General features: G+C 37.9%; 1 protein-coding gene across 5 annotated transcripts in view; it reads left to right on the top strand.

The window, feature by feature from the left end:
* Positions 1-21,088, top strand: part of LRRC8D (leucine rich repeat containing 8 VRAC subunit D) — a 110,568-nt gene that overhangs the window by 20,730 nt on the left and 68,750 nt on the right. For 2 of the 5 annotated variants that reach the window (XM_015595274.2, XM_006919393.3), the window contains exon 2: positions 163-310. The exons of 1 other annotated variant lie outside the window; for it this stretch is intronic. The gene's annotated coding sequence lies outside the window, so the exon portion shown is untranslated. Of the gene's footprint in view, positions 1-6; positions 311-4,255; positions 5,139-15,215; positions 15,239-21,088 lie in introns of those variants that run through there. 2 more of the 5 variants (XR_003048560.1, XM_006919394.3) reach the window with 2 other exon arrangements.

The raw sequence follows: 21,088 nt of genomic DNA on the forward strand, positions 1-21,088 counted from the left end.
CGCTCGCGGGGAGGGCGCCTGGTGCCGACCATGGCGAGGAGGACAGCGGTTATGCAACCCGCAGCCCCCCGGCCCTCCCTCCCGGCTGGCCTGCGCCCCTCCCTCCACTCTGCCAACACTCGGGTCTCTCTTGCTCTTTCTCTCCCCTGTGTTTTCAAACAGGAAGTGCACGGCTGTCTGTAACGTGCTGCCGGGTCCCAGGATGGAGGAGTGAAGTCTCCGCGTCGCTGCCGGTTCCAGCCTGCGGAGCCCACCGGAAGCCGAGTCCCCGCAGAGCGCCCTGAGGGAGCAGGGTGGCCGCCTGGTCCAGGTGCGTGGGGCCGGGTCGCGGAGCCCCGGGGCCGGGCTGTCACTGGCCGCCGCCCCGCGTGCGGATCTCCAGCTCCGCGCTGCAGCCTGACTTGGCGTGCATTTTCTTGGTTGCGCCCCACTTACTGCTTTTCCCCCCAAGGGTCCCTGCCAAACTCTGTCGCTGCGCGGTGGCTCGGGGTGCTGAACCAGGGCGGGACCTACTTGCGCTTACCCGAGGCGGGAGCTTTCCAGGCTGAGCTGCCCGTGTCGGGGAGGCTTCCCGGAGTCCCCAGCTGTCCTCTCCACCCTCGCCTCCGCCTACTCCTGCTGCCTGAAGCAGTGGCTCTTTGTTCCCAACCTCGCTGGCCTGGGGTTATCTACATAAATGTTCTGGGAAGCTTGGGTGTTATTAAGAGTGGTGTGAGTGTGAGTGGTGGGGGCCTAGGGAGAGAAAGATCATGAATTGTGGGTGAAGTGTAAGGTGGAAAGGAGAGCAAGAGTTTTGGTGTCCAGGCTCAGAAATCCCACCTCTTCAGCGGGTGAAGTAGAGGAGCCCACCCTTTGCTTTCTATTTTGGGAGAGCCAGGCCATCAGGAACTGAGGAGATGAGTGATGCAGACATATACTGGAAAGGTAGCGACCAGGAAAGAGGGACAGCTAGCGCTGAGGTGTTTAGTCTGGTGTCTGGCTTGTTAGCTTCAGTTGTGGTTTCTTAGCCAGGCTTACTTGCTGAGACAGAGGGTACTTTTAAAGGTAGGGACCAGACATCTTTATTCATTACATTCCATTTTTCATCAGAGTAAAATTGAGAATGTCTTTTCTGAAATTCACTAAGTAGACTATAATTTCCTATCCATATCTTGCTCCAGCTCAGATGTTCATAGGTGAAGAATAAAACACTAGAGAAAAGGTGGATTTTATGCAGAGACTTTTTGCTTCTTCATTTCCCTGGCAGCTTCTCTTTCTGCAGACTGTCAGATTGACTTCTCCCCAGTGAAAGCCCGGCCTTGTTCCCCTACCTTGTTTATCTACCTGGTGAAACTCCAGTCTTGTGGAGGGTCACTAAGGGAGGTGGGACGTGGCTGGGAAGAATCAGTTTGATGAGAAGATTGTATGGCCTCAGGTTAAATGTTTGAACAATGTTAGAGCCAGCATCATCGTCTTACTCTGTTTTGGAGAAAAGATGTGAGCAAATGACTAGAAGGAAGGAAAGAGAGATTCGGCAAAGAAGGGTCTCATTCTGTAGCAAGGAGGGAAGTGAATAATCACAGTACTACAAGCACTTAGCTCCTTCAGTGTACTGGGCCGCCAAACTTCCTCAGGAATCAGTTAGCTGTAGAATTTAAATTCATGATGTCAGATGCTGACTATACCATTCTAATTGGAAAATTCTTTAATAAAATATATTTACTACATAATTGATTTTTTTGCTTTGAAAGGAAAATTTTTCATAGTCAAGCAGCCTGGTAAATCTATACTGCTCTCTCCTCCCCCTTTTTTTTTCTGTCAGCTGTATGGAGGTAATTTGAATGATAAGAACCCATTATTCCAATAGTCCTTTAGAACTTTAATCTCTTTTAAAATGTAGGTGCTTTGAGCATTTGCAATATTATCAATAATTGGAATAATTGTGTTAGCAGTAAATAGCCAAGATACACTATGAGAACTGAGCAATTAATTCCATCGCTTTCTAGACAGACATGGGCTTCTTAAATTTGAGATTGTGAGATGTCTGTGTTAATGCCTCTTCTATGCCAGATTCATCATGAGAAAAAAAGTGAAAACAAGTCATTAAGAGAGATTCTAGAAAGACTAGTACAACCATAGTAGTTTGCCTCTTTATACGGAGGTATGTACCTGACTCTGGTTCATTCATTTCTTTGAGAACTTCCTTCAGCATCCATCACTGCTTCAAGATAAAATAGAACAGCCTTTGTGACCCTTCAGAACCTATTCTCTATTTAGAAACAGGGTTTACTCCAACCCTAGTGGAATTTAATGTTAATTAATAACCCAGGAATAATAATAGTAACTAGACTTTAGATTCTCATTTTGTGTTTACAGAGTACATTTTCTTTGGCTCATTTCTAATGTGTTACTCTTGTTAACAGTCTGGCGAAATAGGATTCATTTACTCCATTTTATGGAGAGAGGAAACTTAGGTTGATAAAATGTCAGTAATCATATTAGTAAATACAGGTATTGGGACTTGAACAAGAGTCTTTTAATTTATACTCCTTGGCTCTTTTGTAGTCTGGAAAGTTGCTGCCTTAGTAAGAGATGGCAGTGCTGATTCAGATGGTCCTTAGCTATTCCAAAAGACAAATCAGCCTTACCCAAATCTCCAGATCTTTTTCTACTTCTCTCCACTCAGAACTCAGGGGGATTTTTGTTTTGTTTTTCCCATGTTTGAAATTTACACTTCCTCTGTGTTACTGACTAGATTTAGCTGTGTTTGCATCAATGTGATTTTTTTTCTGCTGCCAAAATTCTAATGGCAAATTTTAATTTACAGATGTCTTATGTCAGGCCTTAGTGAACAATATGTTTTCGAAGGGTCAGATTAGCATATTTTAACTTTTTATAATAAAAAAAAAAAAAACAAACATTTCTAGTTTAACCTTAGGACAGTTTACATCCCAGAAAAGAAATAATAAATTAATAAATGATGTATATGACACTTCCCATACCCCCTTACCACATATGCCATACCATTACCATACGTAGCTTCCCCCCTCCCCCACCCTAGCTCAGGATAACCCACTGAAAAGCTGATATTACAGAAAGACATGGGCAAACCCATGTACACGTTATATATTAAATATTTTTGTAATATTCCTCAGATGGAAGTAAGTTTATTTTTCTTATCATTGTAATGCTTACCATTGAGGTTCTCTTTAGTTAAGGTTTTATGTTGCATCGGGAAGAATATAAATTAAAATTTGAGGTACGTTTTTACTGGACTAGAAAATGCTAGAAAAATATTTGTTTTTCTTTTCAACAATTGGACTATCTATAGTGATCTCTAATTTCCTCTCTATAGAATTGTGTCAAAGCATCAGGAGAAGGGAAAGAAGGTAGGGGGAAGAAAGAGAGAGAAAAGTGAGAGATCTTTCTTTTATAAGTGAGGATGAAATCATGTGTGTATATTTTCTTAATACACAGTGAACTACCATTTCTGTCTACTTTGGACAGTTGCAATAGCTTGTGAACAAAGAATGAAAGGGTAACTAACTAGCTTTGATGTTAAATGCCAAGGCAAAGCTTATGGCCAAGAGAGGGCTAGGAGTGGAGATAAATGTGTGTTAGGATTTTCATTTTTTTCAAAACCCTCTCTTTCCTTCATATCTATTATAAAATAGAAATTATCTTCAATTGGAACTTGTAAGCTTTAAGACAACAGTTCTCAACCCTTACAAAAATCAGGAAAGTTTTATTTAATACTCAAAGATTTCAAAGATTCTGACTTGTTTAGAGTTTTACTTTTTTCTGATGATTGCTAATATTTAGTGGCAAACTGACAAATATCACTCAACTGAATATATATTGTAAATAATGACCACAGCATCTTCCTGTACTTGTAAAATAGCAGTTACATATATGTGTGAGACAGGGATTCGGTCTCCTGACCTCTGCCAGGACCCCGAATTCCCCAGGTTATAAATCAGGACTAAAGTAAAACAGCTGCTCCAGGTTGAAAATACTGAAATGGTGATGTAAAATGTACAGTGTGTTAGCCATCAGTTTGTAAAGATTCCCAGGTAGAAATTTTCTTCTCTGTTGTATATTAAATACGTGATATGTAAAGTCTTGACATTGGATCTGCTCTGGTTTCTGGGTGAATTGTTTTTCATGGTCAGCTTTAAGGTTTTGCAGTTAGTTACTCAGTCGTGAATACCTAGATTTCTTCTAAGAGCATTTTCCCTTTAGGACTTCTCTGAATTTCCCTTCCTTGTGTTTGTAGAGTTAGGACTCTGACACGAGTTGCAGAATCACCACTGTCACAACTATCACGAGCAGCAGCCTTCTCTTCATTTCCCAGAAGCTAAAAGAGGCTTCCCAACCTTCACCTTTACAGTTATCAATAAATATTTGGAAGGAGAGATTATTTATTCCGGTTCTGTAGTGGAAAAGCTGACATGTGAGTTAATATTGAATCAGTCTCTGGTTTCTATGCCTGTCGCTGTGGCTTGGGTATTCTATTTAAGATGATTTAGGCAGGGCACCAAAATCTATTAGAGTTAATGCATGCTGTTCATTTTTCTGGTTAAAAAAAAAAAAAAATCACTTCCTACCTATTGAACATCTCATATATGCTAGACACTTAAATGGAATATCTCTATTCTTCCTGGTGTTATTCAGGGTTGGTAATATCCCCATTTTATAGGTGACGAAACTAAAGCAGGCGGATATAACTATTTTATGGTTGTCTTTTTAAAAAAAAATTATATTTATTTTTATTTTTCAATTACAGTTGACATACAATATTATCTTAGTTTCAGGTATTCAACATAGTGATTAGACATTTTTATAGTAAGTGATCACCCTGATAAGGAGATTGTAACTTACCCAAGTTGTGTGGACAAGCTTAAGGCATGGACTCAGACTCACGTTTGTCAGTCTGCACACGAAAATATTCTCCTCATTACATCTGCTTCTTCTTTCTCTGTTTTTAACCTCACTTACGAAAAGAAATGACAACATTTTGTTTGTTTTTACCTTTTCAACAAAGATTCAGCTGAAACAATAGAGAATAGGCATGTTATTGGAATAGAGACATAATAGTGTCAGCCTTTTTATAAGGATTTTTGGCTTTCATGCAGTATGTATTCATTTTTTTTTCCTAAGGAGCCTACGTATAGTGGATCCATTGGTGAGAGTTTCTTGAGGCAATGTTGTCTAAAAGCAGTATTGCTGGATATTAGGATATAATCATGCTAATTTTACTAGGAACTGTGCAGGTCATTGTCAGGTTTATATATCCACTAGTACTTCATGATGGTTCCTTTTTTTTATTAACAATTTTTTTGATTTTTGTCCATCTGATAGATGTTTATTGTACCTCAAAGTTTAATTTTTTTTCTTTTTTGATTACAAGTGAGGTTGAGCATCTCTCCATTTACTTAATTTAATTCCCCTTTTCTGTGCCTTAGGTCTCTTGCTTTTTTCTTGTAAAAAGTTCCTTAAAAAAGTTTTTGTAGCATTCCTTGCATTATAGATTAATCTCTTGTTACCCTTACATATTGTGAATATTTTCTCTGAGTGTGTCACTTGCCTGATAATTTTGCCTCTGGTGCTTTTCATTAAAAACAACAAAAATCTTTGATGTAGTTGAACCCACCAATTTTTGCTATTATTGCAGTCTATGCATTTTGAGTCCTTTAAGAAAACTTTTTCTGTTCTGGGCTCACAATATAGTCTCTCTTCACTTTATTAGTTTTATAGGTTTACTCTTATTAGGGTTTTTAAAACTATTTGGAATGAAACATATGAGGCATAAATTTGTTTTATTTTTTAAAAAACTATTGATAATCGTGAGCCAGTCCCCACCACTATTTACCAAATAATCTACTCTTTCTCCACAGATTTTTGGTGCTACCTCTAGCATGTAAGTGCATATTTATATAAATCTTCTGAGATGTCTCTTTTGTTCGGGTGGCGTATTTGCGTGTTCCTGGAATTGACACACTTTGGTTTTTAAACTATTTTGAATGAAAACATATAGGCATAAATTTGTTTTATTTTTTAAAAAAACTATTGATAATCGTGAGCCAGTCCCCACCACTATTTACCAAATAATCTACTCTTTCTCCACAGATTTTTGGTGCTACCTCTAGCATGTAAGTGCATATTTATATAAATCTTCTGAGATGTCTCTTTTGTTCGGGTGGCGTATTTGCGTGTTCCTGGAATTGACACACTTTTAAAACTACTGTGGCTTTGAAATATGTCTCACCTTGTTACATGTACATTTTTATGACTTGCTCTTATTAGCGTGATTGATATAAATTTAAAAGTTAAAAAATACTTTAGATTATTTTAGGTAGATTTCTTGCTTTTGTTTGCATCTGTGTTAACTCTTACACCTTCAGACGTATTTCCTAGAAATGTGTTTACTTCTCTGGGAACATTTTAAAATTTATTTATTTAGTAACATAATTTAATTTAACATTCCTAACATTACATTTCCTTCTCAGTTTTACGTATTTATTTTTTAGCAGTTATGGCTGCCTTTCACACTTGGTCATCTATGTAGGGCAGTGGGTGTGTCACTTCAGAGTCTTTCTTCTTCAGTGAGTGCTCTGCATGTGCGTATAGAGCTGGGATGTGCCCTTCCTGGTACGGCTTTTGAATGAATGTTTTATGAGTTGCAATGCCGTAATACATGACTGAATGCTCTTGAAAGCCTGTTAATTATAGATGCCTCTTTATTAATGGGAAAACATTGCCAGTTTCAGCTTGGATTCTCCAAGTTTACTTTTCTCCACTCTGTTCTCATTCACTGGGTCTTATTCCCTCTCCAGTTTCCAATTTATGTTACATCGAATGCTTTAGGTCCCTTTATTTTATGAGTGAGCATTTACATGCCTGTGCGGAATACAGTGTACTTTTTCTTTAGTTTGTGAAATGGAATGAAACTATGTTGTACATAACGTGGCTTATTATTGTAAATAAATTTGAAATAATTGTGGGGGACAAGTTGTGGTCTCAAAATCAATATTGTATGACATGGTTCATCTAGGCCAAAGATGTTACCCTTTGCCATCAGTTCTGGAATTACATGGGTGACAGGCTGTATTTTATTTATTTTGTTCGCAGTTCTTACGGTGCTTTATGGATATAGGAGAGGGTTGTAGTTTACTGAAATTTACTAAGCTTGCACAAAGTCTGATAAAATTATACTGTAGAATATTATAGGGTATAAAACCTGCTTAGACAGATAAGAATAATGTCCTTGGGCTGTTGACTGTTCCCCTATTGTGCTTTAAACAGGATATATTAGTTATTCACCTGAGTTTGAGTGTAATAGCCCCAGCTACTGACCTAACTGAACTTACATCCTCAGGAGGGGACTTCATCAGGAAGGATGTTCTCCATTTTTCATTCAGGTTCCTTCATGCTCATCTCACCAGCTGTCAATTCCACCTGTCTTACCAGCCCCCTCTCTTATTCAGTTATTCTGAATATAATTGACAACCAAGATACTTCACCTGTTCAACAGACATTTGCTGAGCTCCAAACTGTTAAATTCTAGTTCCCTTATCTCTCTTCCTCCTACCTGCCGTGTAGCAGTCATTATGCTAAGTTCTAAAGATACAATGAATACCACACAGTGCTGACCTCAGAAGATAGACACATGAATCATTAACTGGAATTTAGAATGTGAGGCACTTTACAGCAAACGTTGCAATAAATAGTACTAACGAGTAAGGTACAAAGGAAGAAGTGATTTTTTTTCTTGTTTGTGAGGAAATAATTCATAAAGGAGGTGATTTTGGTGCTGCATATTGGAGGAATAGGATAGGATTATTTACCAGGCTGAAGAGGAAAAAAACAGAAGAAACATCGCAGGTTTAGAGCCTGGAATACTCAGTGCATGAGGAACATGGAGTGTGAGTGACTGGAGCAGAGAGGAGAAGAGGTTAGAGGTGCGCCCTGGGTCAGAGGCTTGGTCCAGCCTTGTCTAGGGCCATGCATGCTACTTCTGGAAGCGTGGACTTTTTTTCTGAGAGAATTGTGGAGCCATCAAAGGTGAAATGTTCAAATTCAATCTTAAGATATGCAAAAAGGAAGCAGGGAGAAGTCCAGTGGCTATTAAAACAATCCAGGTAGAAATAATGAAGACAAACTAAGGTGATGATATCGGGAGAGGAAAGGAGAGAGGATGGGTTTGAGAATCATTTAGGAGAAAAAAATTGTTGCTTTCATGGAAAGTGGGAGGAGAGGAAGAGGGAGGAAGAAGAAAAATGACTCTTGACGTTTCTTGTTAGGAAGGTTCATTGTCTGAGGTGTCATTAGGGTGGAAAACATAAGAGGAGCAAGTTTGGAGAGAGAATAGTGAGTTCGGTTTGAAGTAAAGTTGGGATACCTGTGGTATATTCAGCTGATCTTGAGAGGCCTAGTCCCCAAGAGAAAAGCCAGGGCTGGTGACATGTATTGGAAAGTGACTAAGACTGATGGTTATAGCCATGAATGTGGTTGAGATCCCACAGGGATAGCCAGAGGGCCAAATTCTGAGCAGACAAAAGAAAAGGAAAGAGAAAGAGGGTCAGGAAAGCCCAGAAACAAAAATGATAGTAATATTGAGCACCTGTTGTTTGTTTTTGGTTTCTATATATTCTCTCATATAGTCCTCTGAAATAGTCATTGTCATTGCTTTTTACAAAAAAGCTATTTATCTAAAGCTTAGGTAAGCAATTTGCCAAATTGCCCAGGTCGTAAATAGGGAAAAGCCGTCAAGTCTGTCTGAGGCCACGGGAAGGTCAGGTAGATTGACATGGGAGATTGGATCTGGCAATTAGATATTCAGTTGATGGTTAAAAGAGCTCTTAAGCCTGCATCTGGATTCATGGGTGAGGAACAAGTAGGAGTTAAGAAGTGGGACTACCGAGTGGAGTGTGTATGTGTTTATACACGTGTGTCTATAAAGGAATATTTTTTGTGTGTAATGGCGACTGGAGCTTATGTTTCGGTTGAGAATACTGGAGTCACTAAAGGTAGAAAACTAATGGAGTAAGGTTCCAGAAAAGGTAGGGTGGATGAGGTCTGGAGTGCAGGCATGCTCAAATGGGTTGTCCTGGGAAGGAATAGGGACATTTATTCCTTTGGGACAGGAGAGGAAGAGAAAAAAGATAGGTGTGATGGTAGATGAATGTGCAGGAGGAGAGGAGGGCAGTCGATAAAGTTCATTCCTAATGGCTTGTGTTTTCTCAGTGAAATAGAAGCAGATGAAATCCGAGAGTGAGGAAGCCTTGAGAAGACATTTGAAAGTTAGTAACAGTTAACTTGGAAAAAGGAGTTTACTGATTTAGGTTGAGTAATGGCCGAGCATCACTGAGGGCCCAGTTGGGGCCTAGTCACTGGGGATTAGGAACCGATGGTGGGTTTTTTCTTTGTTTTGTTTTTTTCTGGTTGATAGAGTAAGATGAATACCATGTATGACCTTTTAAAATAAAATACACAGGCCTTGCCTGAAATGTTAAGATGGTGATTCAAAGGAAGCTTCAGGATGTGGGGGGTGGGGGGGATGGGGAGGGAGGAAAAGTAGGACAGAGGAAGCAACAGATTGAGCATTAGGGAACTTGGGTTCTAGTCTTAGTTCTTCCATTAACAGAGGATGGCCTCAGGGAAGTCAGCTAATGTCTCTGAGCCTCAGTTTCCTCATTTTTTGGTGGAGGAAATTATACTTAATGTCTTCTCCAGTCTCTGGTAATTCTCAGAACTTCTGTGAGACTTGTTATTAGACAAAGATAAGTGGACAGAAGAATAAGAGTAGTTAGATTCCTGTCATTTATCATTCATTCATGAGTTCTTCTGAGAGCAGCTCTAATGCCAGTGCCTCTGGGAAGTTGACAGCATGAGTCCAGGACAGCAGATGACCATGCCCAAGTGTCCGTTACTGGGCTGTCCCCAGTAATGAGAGAAAGGAGGCAAGTCAGGAAATTGGGAACAGGAGCATGGGGCCGTGATGGGAGTTGTGCAAGGCGCAGACAGGGTAGGTTTTCTGTGTGCCAGGTCTCCCTGAGACGTCAGCGAGTAAGTTCATAAAGGTGGTGACAATGGTCTTTGCATACATCATCTATGTTGTTTCTTTCCCTGTATGATTGCTTTTTATTTTCACTGGGTTTGTTTTTCCCTCTTGGTTTAAAATGTGGCATTGTAGAAGATAATTCAGCAGTTGGAGAAGGCTATGCATATTTACATCAGCTTACCTTAGTTTTTCCTCCTTCCCATATCCTTTACTATACTTTGATTTTCTTTGTCTGTAGGGAAAATCAGAAACAGAAGCATTTCATCACTCTTCTCATTGAGTGTGTGCTTTCCCGAAAGGTTTACTCTTCAGAGCCGTTTAACTGTTTCTGCTTCCTATTATAAATAGAGATGACATCTTAAAGCCTTAGAGGTGTGGCTACATTTAAAGGTGAATCCAGATCAGACAGTGGCTCTAGAGATTACTGTAATAATTTAACAAGCCTAAACAGGTGGTAGGACACTCTTTTTAAAATTAAGCCTGTAATCTTTCTCTATGCAGTTACATATTTGAGAGAAACTTGGGCATTCCTTTTTTTCCTCATTAAGCTATTACACAACTTAAGGCTTGGAAAATTCTTCACAGGAAGAAACAGGGTGTAACAGTTTTTGTGAGACATTTTCTAAAAATTTACCCTTTTAGCTGAAGTCTGAGTATATTATTCTCTCCACCCCACTGCTCTAGTTTCTTTCTGAAAGTTAATTTCTCCACATAATTAAATATTCTTCAAAGTGAAACAGTTAAAAAGTTAAAGCCATTTAAACTGTGAAATTAAAACATAGTCTAAAAATGTGTTCTTCCATTTCCTGAGAAACAACAGGAAGGATTTGCTTTCTCAAAATAAACTAAGTAGCCTGACTGTGAACTCCATAGTAGAGATCAAAGATTCCAGCATCCTCACACAATGGGAGATTTTCGGTCCTTTTTTCTAACCTCAGAAAATCAAATGTAATACTCTTGGGTGTTTTGTTTGTTTGTTTGTTGTGTTTTATTTTATTATTAACATGAGGAACCAGTATATATATCTACAGTTCAGAAACACACCTCTGGCATATGTAACATCATTTTAGCCTAAATGTTGACCATCTGGTATGTCCAGGAGAGTCCATTTCCAAGATATCCCTGATCAGTATAGGCATGCTACACATTCAGCAATGGAAAGTGTCCTTGGCCATTAAATTTAAGAACAATAGAGAAAAAACATATAGCATCTAAGCATGAACTTGCTAGATTAGTAAATTATTTCATAGCTCTGCTAATAAGAAAAGTTCAGTAGCTCGTGTTGAACATTGACCTACATACATTCAAGAAGGAATCTGCTATAGGAATTTTATCTTTCTGTATATACACATGTATACACATACATTCTCAGGTAGGAATAAGGACATTTATTAATATTTCTCTACTTCCAGAAACAAGGAGGGAAAGCTCATTTTAAAGAGAGATATAATCTGTTATGGCTGACAGATTTCTGTTTGTGAGATACAAGATGAGGGAGAAATATGTAAAACATTCATCTCTTAATTTGTGAGCTCAAATAACATACGATTCTGTAGTCTTCAAATAGTGTAAAATAGGTCAACATTTTGAAATATTGGGCAGAGTTTATATATATTAGAAAAATTATGTGTATACATTGAGAACTTTATAGAATTTCTCAATAGGCTAGTTTTTTCTGCACTTGTCTTCCAAGAAAAGGTAGGAAAATGGACCATCAGAACAGTATACAGCTTATGATATCAATTTCTTTTTATTTTTAACCTGTTTCTTTACATTTATAGTAGGTATCTTGTAGACCACATACATTTGGGTCTGATTTTTTTTTTTCTCTGACAGTCTGTGTCTTTGAATTGTTATATTTAGATGATTCACATTTAAAGTGATTATTGATATAGTTTGATTACTATCTGCCATGTTTGTAACTGTTTTCTGTTTGCTACGTTTGCTCTTTTCCCCTTTCTCAGAAATGTTTGCCTTCTGTGGGTTTAAGTGAACAGTTTATGATTCCATTTTATCTCTTCTTTTAACATATCAAGTTATATTTCCTTTACAGAATTTTTAGTGGTTACCCTAAAGTTTACAATTTATCTTACTTTCTAAAAACAAAAAACAAAAAAACACTTATTTAGGTGTGTATGCATGGGGGGGGAAAGGAAGGCTATTATACCAAGACATTTAAGAGTAGTTATCTTTGAGTGGTAGGATTTTAGATGATTTTTACTTGTTTTTTTTTGTAGTTTTCTGTATTACCTACTTTTTTAACAGCAAGTAGGTATTACTTTTATAATCAGAAACAAAAAGGCTCTTTTCCTTTTGAAGAGAGAAGAATTAAAACAAACTGAAAATCTCCCATGGTTCTACAGTTTATACTTTCTCTACTTCCATTTTGAGATAAGCATTGTCCCACAATCAGCAGCACTCCACTGGTAGGAAAAAGGAAGCAGGTCGGCTGCACCTTGTGTTGCACTGGGAAAGTTGTCAACTCCTGTCCTATACCTACCTTCTCTTCTTGCACAATGAGCATGAACCCTCAGAATGACTTGTTTCCACCTAATACAGAGTAAACCAAACCCCTCTATTTTTGCATAATTAAGTTCTCCTCTACATGCAACGTCTTTATGTCTTTAGTTGTTTTTCAGAAAATAATGAACATAATAAGAACACTTGAAAACTAGTTTAAAGTATAGCTTTCCACACAAAACTTGTAATAGTTCTTTGGTTTGCTGGTGTTAAACCTGCTCTCTTTTGGGTCAGGGTGGGAAGTGGGTATTAGGGGTGTTGTCTGTGATTTAAGTGAATAAATTGTAACCAAGGTGAAGCTATTGGTTTGTTTGGATTTTAGGGAAGTCATTTCCCCTTGTGAAATTTTAGAGAAAATTACTACTACTATTCTTTGAATGTCGATTATATCTTCTGAATTTATTTGGGTTTACATGTAAACCAAACCCAAATTAAGGCTTATGAAAGTGGCATGGGTCAGTGCAAATGGATGAATATAGATTTCTTTAAAATATGGTTTTATTACCAACTAACTTTCCTGGTGTCTTCAAGAATGTCATAAATTTTATAAATACCATAGTTCGTTAGCCTGTAAAATTGGGACAGTTCTCTTCTGTTGCTTACCCGCTGCATTCAAGTAAACAAAAGACAAGTGAAGCTTTTTGAGTCTTCTAAAAGAGGCTAAAAAAGCAAACCAATTTTTTTCCTATTTCCAGGTGAAAAATTGTAGGTCTTGATTTTACTGTATTTTATTATTAAAACTATGAAATATCATTTAGCATAAAAAACGAAGTAGTAATCATAATCTGTTTAAAACTAATAGAATTAAACATTTTGATGTAAAGAAAATTTAAAAGAATATGAAATACATGCTAAAAATTTATTCACGGTATATCGATTATTGCAACTATTAATATATACAAATTTTGAAGGGATCAAAAGTATAAGCAATTGCTATTTAAGAGGTTATGAGTAAAATTTAATCAGATTTCTTTATAAAAAGTTAATGTTACATATTTTACAAGAAGTTGAGACATCAGAAATCAAGTTTCCTTGATGCTTATTAAGATAAGCTTAAAATGTTAATGAATTTTTTAATTTACAGTATAAATTAGTAGTCTTCAGTAGGTGTGGGGAGTAAGTGTAAGTAGTTTGACTTTTTTTAAAAACTAATTTTTGAATGACTTGATACTTGAAGATAATAGTGAGGAAATGATGAAAATTCTAGCGTTGTTATTATGTTACCCACTTAACTAAGCATTACGTGCGTTGGCCTTGGTGCCTTTGATTTGCTGCCATTGGTCCCCTTACTCTGGTTTTAATTTGTCAAAGTCTGTAACGTTCTGGCTACCTTTTTGCTCCTCAAGTTCAGCTGTGAAAATTACTTAAGTGAGAAATGGCTTGAGAGTAAGAACTGTGAATGGAGGAAAGAAATTATCCTCTTATTATTTTAAACACAGGAACAATTATCTGCAACCCTGAGATTTTACCCCAGAAGAACTCACAGTATAATAGGTTATCTTCACTTTTATAAATGTAAACCATAATGCTTTAATAACTACTTTTAGGAAAGGTCAGCAGCTGCTAATTTCAGTCTGCCTTTCGTCCATTTATTTCGTGATGGTTCCTCTCTGTGTGTTCCTGGAATCATTTACTCTTTGAAAGAAGTAATGAGCTTGTGATCAGTCCTGCCACCAGTGGCCCAGTATGAGATCTAGATATTGCAGCAGTGCGCTAACAAAGAGGCTGCCTTCCTTTCTGTGCTTTCAGGAGGTGGTTGTAAACAGCTAAATGAAAATCTAAAAATTGCAAAAATGGTTTTAGCACTACCCTTAAAAACACTGAGTATTAAAATAACAACTATATACAATATAATAAAATAGAAAGTGGATTTATTAAGCTGTGAAAAAAATAACATGTATAGTTGCCTAATTAATACACATTTTATAAATACATAAAATATATGAAATGGTTTAAATATTTGCTAGAGTAAATTTTCCTGCCTTTTAGTGTATAATTCTAGATGAGTAAATTGTATATTTTAGGGGGCAGTAGCAGTAAGGCTAAAAAGCAACATATTTACAACAGTCTTAAAATACAGTTTACCAAGTAGTATTCCCACTTTGTGGATAGAACCCAAAAGCCAAGTAGTTAGTTTAAAGTTGGAGGTACACATTAGATGAGCTTTCCATTCCTAAGTAATCTTTCATCAGAGCTAGGGAAAAAAGGCTTACACATCTACTTTAGGCAGGCTTTTATCTGAACCATTTCAAGATAAAGGAAATGTATAATTTAAGCTTTTCTGGAATAAATTAAAACCTCTCCACTCTCCGATCTCAAATCAATATTTTAAACTAATTTTTTTATACTAAAACTTAAGGCAACTCTGATTCCTTTCTTAGTAGAAATAGATATACATCATCCTCTATGAAATAGCTAACGAAAGACAGACCTACCTTCAACTTTCTCTGTAGTAAGTTTACTAATTCTAAGGCTCTTTACTCTTAACTTACAAGTCCTTTTTTTTTTTTAAGTACAGAATTTTTTCAGATTTTCGTTAAAATTTTTCTAACATTTTCCATTCCTCCTTTTAGTTACTGATAGGGGCATTGACAGGAACCCTCATGTGCTGCAGATGTGATGATCTCCTGGGACAAAGGCAGGTGGAAGTTGCAGGGAGACAGACTGACTTTTAAGGTGAGGAAGAAAACTCCTTCAAAGCCATGCGGAGCTGACCTGAACTGCCGGTGTTGTCTAGGGCCCAGGACTGGAGAGGCTGTTCATCCTTGGCTAAGAGTTAGAGACTTGAAACCTCCTATGGTGGGGTGGGCCAGAGATACTCTCTGAGGTCATAAAGTGTGTATATACCGTTCAGTCACAAGTTTTGTGCTAGAAAAACACATTCAAATACTGACTCCGCTATGTAGTAGGTGTGTGACCCTAGGAAGGTAAGCTAAATTCTCTAAGCCTTGGTTTGCTCATCTTTAAAACGAGGATAAAATGATATGAGGCTTATCATGTAAATTTAATGTATGTAAAGCCCTTGGTATAGTTATTCCTTACACCTGACTGTGATTCTGTAGCTTTTCATTCTTATGCCCCTTTTCTTTTACCCCTGTTCTTTTTCTGCCCTCCTATTCATTCTTTTAGAGACCGTACTTTCTCTCCTTTTGTTGTCATCTTCCCTACCTGTGCCGTAGGGCCTTCCGGTGGTACCCAGGGGTGCCCTGAGCTCCTCCAGTAGCATTACCATCAATGCGTGATGCCTGGGCGAGCCAGTGAACAGCTATGGATCCTCTGCGTCCTTTGGATTTGGCACAAGGGACTGCCTTAAACACCCTGATAAAGCTGCTGTAGCACTTTCTGCTTCGTAGTCGATGGTCACGAAAGCACTAAATGGGAGTCGGATATAAGAAAAACCCTTTTATACAAAGGCTTATGGGTGTAGAAATCTGTTGGTAACATTTAATTTTTCCTCTATTTAAGTTTCTGTTTTGGAGCCAGGCTCCTAACTGCAGATGTTGTGCTTGAGAGAGAGGAATAATATCAGGACCAGCAGTTCAGAAGCATTTCTTTTTAACAGGCACATTTAACATAACTTCGAGGAATTGCTGTGGATACTAAAGGGGTGACATAAATAATTTTTTTCATCACAAGCTCTTTGAAGACCCACTTGCTTGACAGAGTAATGTTACTTAAAAATGTAAGGGAATCTCATTTGCACATACTTTATGAGTGAAAGAGATCTGGTGAAACCATTAAAGAAATACAGGTTGTTAGAGCTTCAAGGATTCTTTGCCATTCAATTCAGTGGTTTTCCTTTATAAATAATGAAGAATCACAGAGGTGAAGTAGCTTGTTCCTTGAAACAGAGCTCTTCATGTTCACAAAAGGCAAACCTGGGAGACGTGGCCCCTGACACTGTCATTTCCCCCCTTAGGTTCCAGTGCAGCACCCTGACTCCAGGGCCTGGGAGGCATCTCATTATGGCTCGAAGATGTCTCTCCCTTGTAAGCCTTTATTGCTCACTAAGGCATTGATGAAAAAGTTTATGTGTTCTCATTCAGATTCTTTCTTTTGTCTCTGATGATGATTTTATGAAATCTTTGGTTTGTTTGATTGCTCTGGCTCAGGAATAATTAAATAGGCAAATATTTGGGCAGTTTAGTTCTCCTGTGTTCATTTTTTGACCTCTTTCTCTGTGCTAGGCACTTTTGTGTTTTTGAGTGGTTGACATGAGTTAACTCTAGGAGAGTATAAGTGTAACTATACCCATTTGCCAGGTCAGAAAACTAAGGTTTACAGGGAGTAAGCAGCTTGTCCCAGGTTGTATGGCTTGTAAGCTAGAAGTCGATCTCAGGTCAGTTTTCCAGCCACATGTTCGTAATCACTGCCTTTGATTACATTTTCTGTCCCCTTTACTGCCTGGGTAATGGGGAACAGGCATAGAATTGAAGATCTTGTGGCAAATGATTCAAAGATCATCTGGCCTAGCCCCTTAGCTTCTGGCAGATGAGGTGTATTTATTCCTCTGATTTCATACATGAAATACTAGAGGGCTTGTTTTTATTTAATTTTTTGGTTTGCCGTTTCAAAGTAAAAAATGATCTTTTGGGTTTTTTTGCTATTAAAAAGTAATAAATTCTCATTTAAAGGAAATAAGTAAGTCTAGAAAATAAAGGAGAAAATTAAAATAACCTTTAAAACTCCATAGTCAGATGATTGAGTGGGTTCAATCTCAGCTGTATCACTGACCAGCTTTTTGACTTTGGGCAAATTTTAGAGCCTCACATCTGCAAATTACCCATATGTAAAACAAGAACAATCATAGTTCCTTCTTATTATAGTTGTTATAAGGATTAAGTGGGTTCTTATTTGTGAAGCATTTAGAACAATGCCTAGCACTTAGTAAGTATAACACAAGTGTTGACTAAAAGAAAATAAATGATTACCCATGTAAATAGCCTTCCCCTCTGCGAACATGGAGGAGGAGGTGGAGGCAGGGCCAGAATGAAGATCAGGCCAGCTGTAAGTGGGTCGTGGGCTGAGCTGTGTGGAGGTAATCGGGCGGGCGGCCCCAGGGCCTTCTGCTTCTGTTTTCCATAGCAATCCTGATAACCTGGAATATTGATAAAGTTCTGTCTCTCACTTTCAAGATAGTAAAAATGATTCTGATTTTCCTTTTTTTCTACTCCTTGCTTTTAGGGAGTGCACAAAAAGCACCTGTTTATTTGAGATTTTTGTCATAGACAAGGCCAGACATGAATTTTCTTTCATATGATGTTTTCTGTGTCCTGCATTAGTTGGATTCTTCCTTTGTTTTCTTGTACTTTGGTGTGAAGAAGATGCCCTGTTTATAAAGCCTTAGTGTCTTTCATGTGTAATGCATTCTTAAACTAATTCCGGTTGCTCTGACCCTTTGGGATTTTTTAATTGCTTTGTTCCATTTTTTAAGCATTTTTGAAATATTAAAAATATTCGTGAGGGAGGGTGGGTCATGGGAACATTTTACCAGAGTTGTTTGCTCTCAGAAAATTGTGAATGTTCATGGAGAAATCTAATGTGGGGTTAAATTCTGCCAGGTGCATGCACTGGTCTCTTGAACTTAAGTTCCCATGTCTTTTGATATTTAAATCCTCGTTTCTGAGGCATAAAGTGTAGAGCTGGAGCCTCTTAAACTTGAGAGCCTCTGTGCTGCTGTTTCCCGTAGTCCCATCAGAGAAAGGTCTTAAGTAGTTCTTGTGTTTGCATTGAAGCAACATGTCAATAGTAAGGATCAAAAGATTTGTCTGCCGGGAGGCTGGTCACTCTGGCATCTTGAAAAAAGAAAAAAGAAGAAAATTGTCTGTTCTCTGATTTTTGCCTTTGAACCAAGACTTTCCAAAAAGAACAAAAAGAACAGAGACTTGTTTTGAATATTGCCGCCTCTGGGTGTGAGTGATTATGCAAGGCAGTAGAGTTTTTTGCTTTTTGTTTTTTAAAAAATCTTCATAATAGATGCAGAGGTATGAAATTGCAAAAAAAAAAAAAAAAAAAAATTCAAACAACTGTATAAAGCAGTCTTTGAAGGCACGTGGTCCTCAGCTTACAAGGATTTGCAGGTCTTCATCTTGTGAAAGGCACCATCCACCACTTGTGCATTTCCATAATAAATTCTTCTCATTTACTTTCCACGACAATCAGTTGCCAAGTTGTCTCAATTCTGTCTTAAACTTAAATTCTTAAATTGTAAGCTATCTCTTGAAACTCTCCAATATTCTGCTCCACTACAAAACTGCAGCGTGGCTACCAGCATGTTCTGCCTGGACTGCTGAAGCTGCCTCCAGCTGCGCTCCCTGCCTCTGACCTCCAGTGCTCTCTACACACTGAGGCCTGAGGGGTTTTTACAGAGCAAAACTCAATATGTCAGTGACTTACGTCAAGTCCTCTAGTGACTGACTTCTCATTGCCCTCCGAATTCCTTCATAAGGAATTAAAAGCCAAACTACTTAAGAAGACTTCAAGACCTTGCAAGAGGAAGTCCCTGCCTCTATCTGCAATCTTCACCCGTTACCCTACCTCTTCTACCACTGTACTTCAGACACACACCACTTACAGCCTCACAGAACTTGTTTCTGTTCCTCTAATCTGCTGTTTTCATGACAGCAAACCTTCAGGGTATGTCTGACGCCTACCACACGCTTTCCCGCTCTGCTGCCTCACTTGTCTAGCTAACTCCTATGTCTTCCTTTTGTCTTAAATATCATATCCTTCAAGAAGCCCCCTTTAACTCCTAAACTAAATAAGTTCCCCTGCTGTTTGTTTCTGTTTGTTTCCTTGTCTTTTCTGATAGATGCCCAGCCCTATGAGGTCTTAGATATGTCTTTCTTGTTCCCCACTATATCCTAGTGTCTAGCACACAGTAGGAGCGCAGATGTTTTTTGAATGAATGAACATGTTTCAAATCACTCTTGTTTTATTACTTGTAGTAGTATTTACCACACATACCTGCATTACTTTCTTTAAAAGTTTACAGCAAACTCCCTTTTTGACATAAATTTGCTTAATTATACTAAATATGTACAAACATGAAATTAGATGTATATACCTTATGCTTATTGCTCTTATGCAACTATTAAAACATTTGAAAAAATCACAAAAATGCAAATGATATTTTAAAACCGTTAAATTTCAATTAAAAATAGTAATATAATCAATGAATGCTCTTTTGCTGAAACTAAGTCACCTATGTAGATTGTTTAAAAATGTATGAATTTGTTGCCTTAGGTCCTAATATATACTTAATTCACATGAGTCTTGATTTTTATGATAATGTTACTGCAAAGAATATTTGTTTGAAATAAGCATTTTATTGAGAAGTACATTATGGACTTGAAGACCTTGCTTGGTCCTATCTCAGGACCATTGACCATAACTGTACCAGTCCTTGAATTACAATTTTAATGGTTTCTGATTTTCTTGCTAATGCTGTAACTGTCTTATACATGCAGAGATAAGGTTAGCATTCCAGAGTTAACTGAAGTTAACATCAAACATATATCTGACTTAAGTATTTCCAGAATCAGAAACAAGAGTATAATGTTTGTTAATTTTAGTTCTCATAGGTGTGGAAAACTTTTAGTTTCAGCATGCAGACTGCTGAAGGAAGTTAGTAGATAATCAAAATGACACATTCACACTATTTTGAAAACAACTTGAACATAACTTTTTCTTATTGCCTTTGTAATTTTCTAGCTAAAACAAAACCTTCATTCTGTAATACCTTCGTGCCATTATGAAGATACTATTATGAATGCCTTAATGTCATTTGACCTTCGCTTGATATGACTACACTGATTGTATATCAAGTTTGCCTCTGTCCTTTTCTTACTAGCCTGTAGCAATTAATATAGTACAGTACTCGTCTGCCTGTTATTTCATGATGTTATGAATTCAAAGTCTTACTTGATAATCATCTTAAATTGACCTTTGTCACTGCCTTCTCTGCTTTGCCAGTATATCACAAGTGCAGTTGCTGATGAGGACTGCTTGGTGCCCCTGCAATCCTAAATGCAAACTTCAGTGCCCTGTTGGTATGGAGTCATTCAGATGGTCCAGCGTGTATTTAGATTAGATTAGATTAGATTAGATTAACACAAGTGAAAACACAAAATTGAAAGCTTATTCTGGAGAAGTCACAGACTCTTGACTGTGTGGTCCTTTAAGGATCCTTTGACCTCCATTTGAAAACTCTTGCTTATAGCGCTCATGGCCAACCAGAGACCATGCACAAACATATAAAAGTCATATCATTGTGTTTCGAGAAGTGTCTGGCTCCTGTGGGTCATTCTCTTGGTTCTCTACCTCTCTCTAGCCTCCTAGCCTATCCCTGCATCTTCCATAGCCACTTCATGGTGAGAGGGATGGAGAAACCTTGTTTTTGGGTCTCACTGAGGCCTTACACGTTCTGGTGGGAGTCTTTGGCTGTCTTTGGTAACTGGGGAAACCCTGCAGCCTTTGTCACTCGAGCATGGAGCACCTATTGAGGAGGGAGTGTGGTAAGCATAT

This window comes from Pteropus alecto, unplaced genomic scaffold, assembly GCF_000325575.1.
Source record: "Pteropus alecto unplaced genomic scaffold, ASM32557v1 scaffold25, whole genome shotgun sequence".
Taxonomy (NCBI): Eukaryota; Metazoa; Chordata; class Mammalia; order Chiroptera; family Pteropodidae; genus Pteropus; species Pteropus alecto.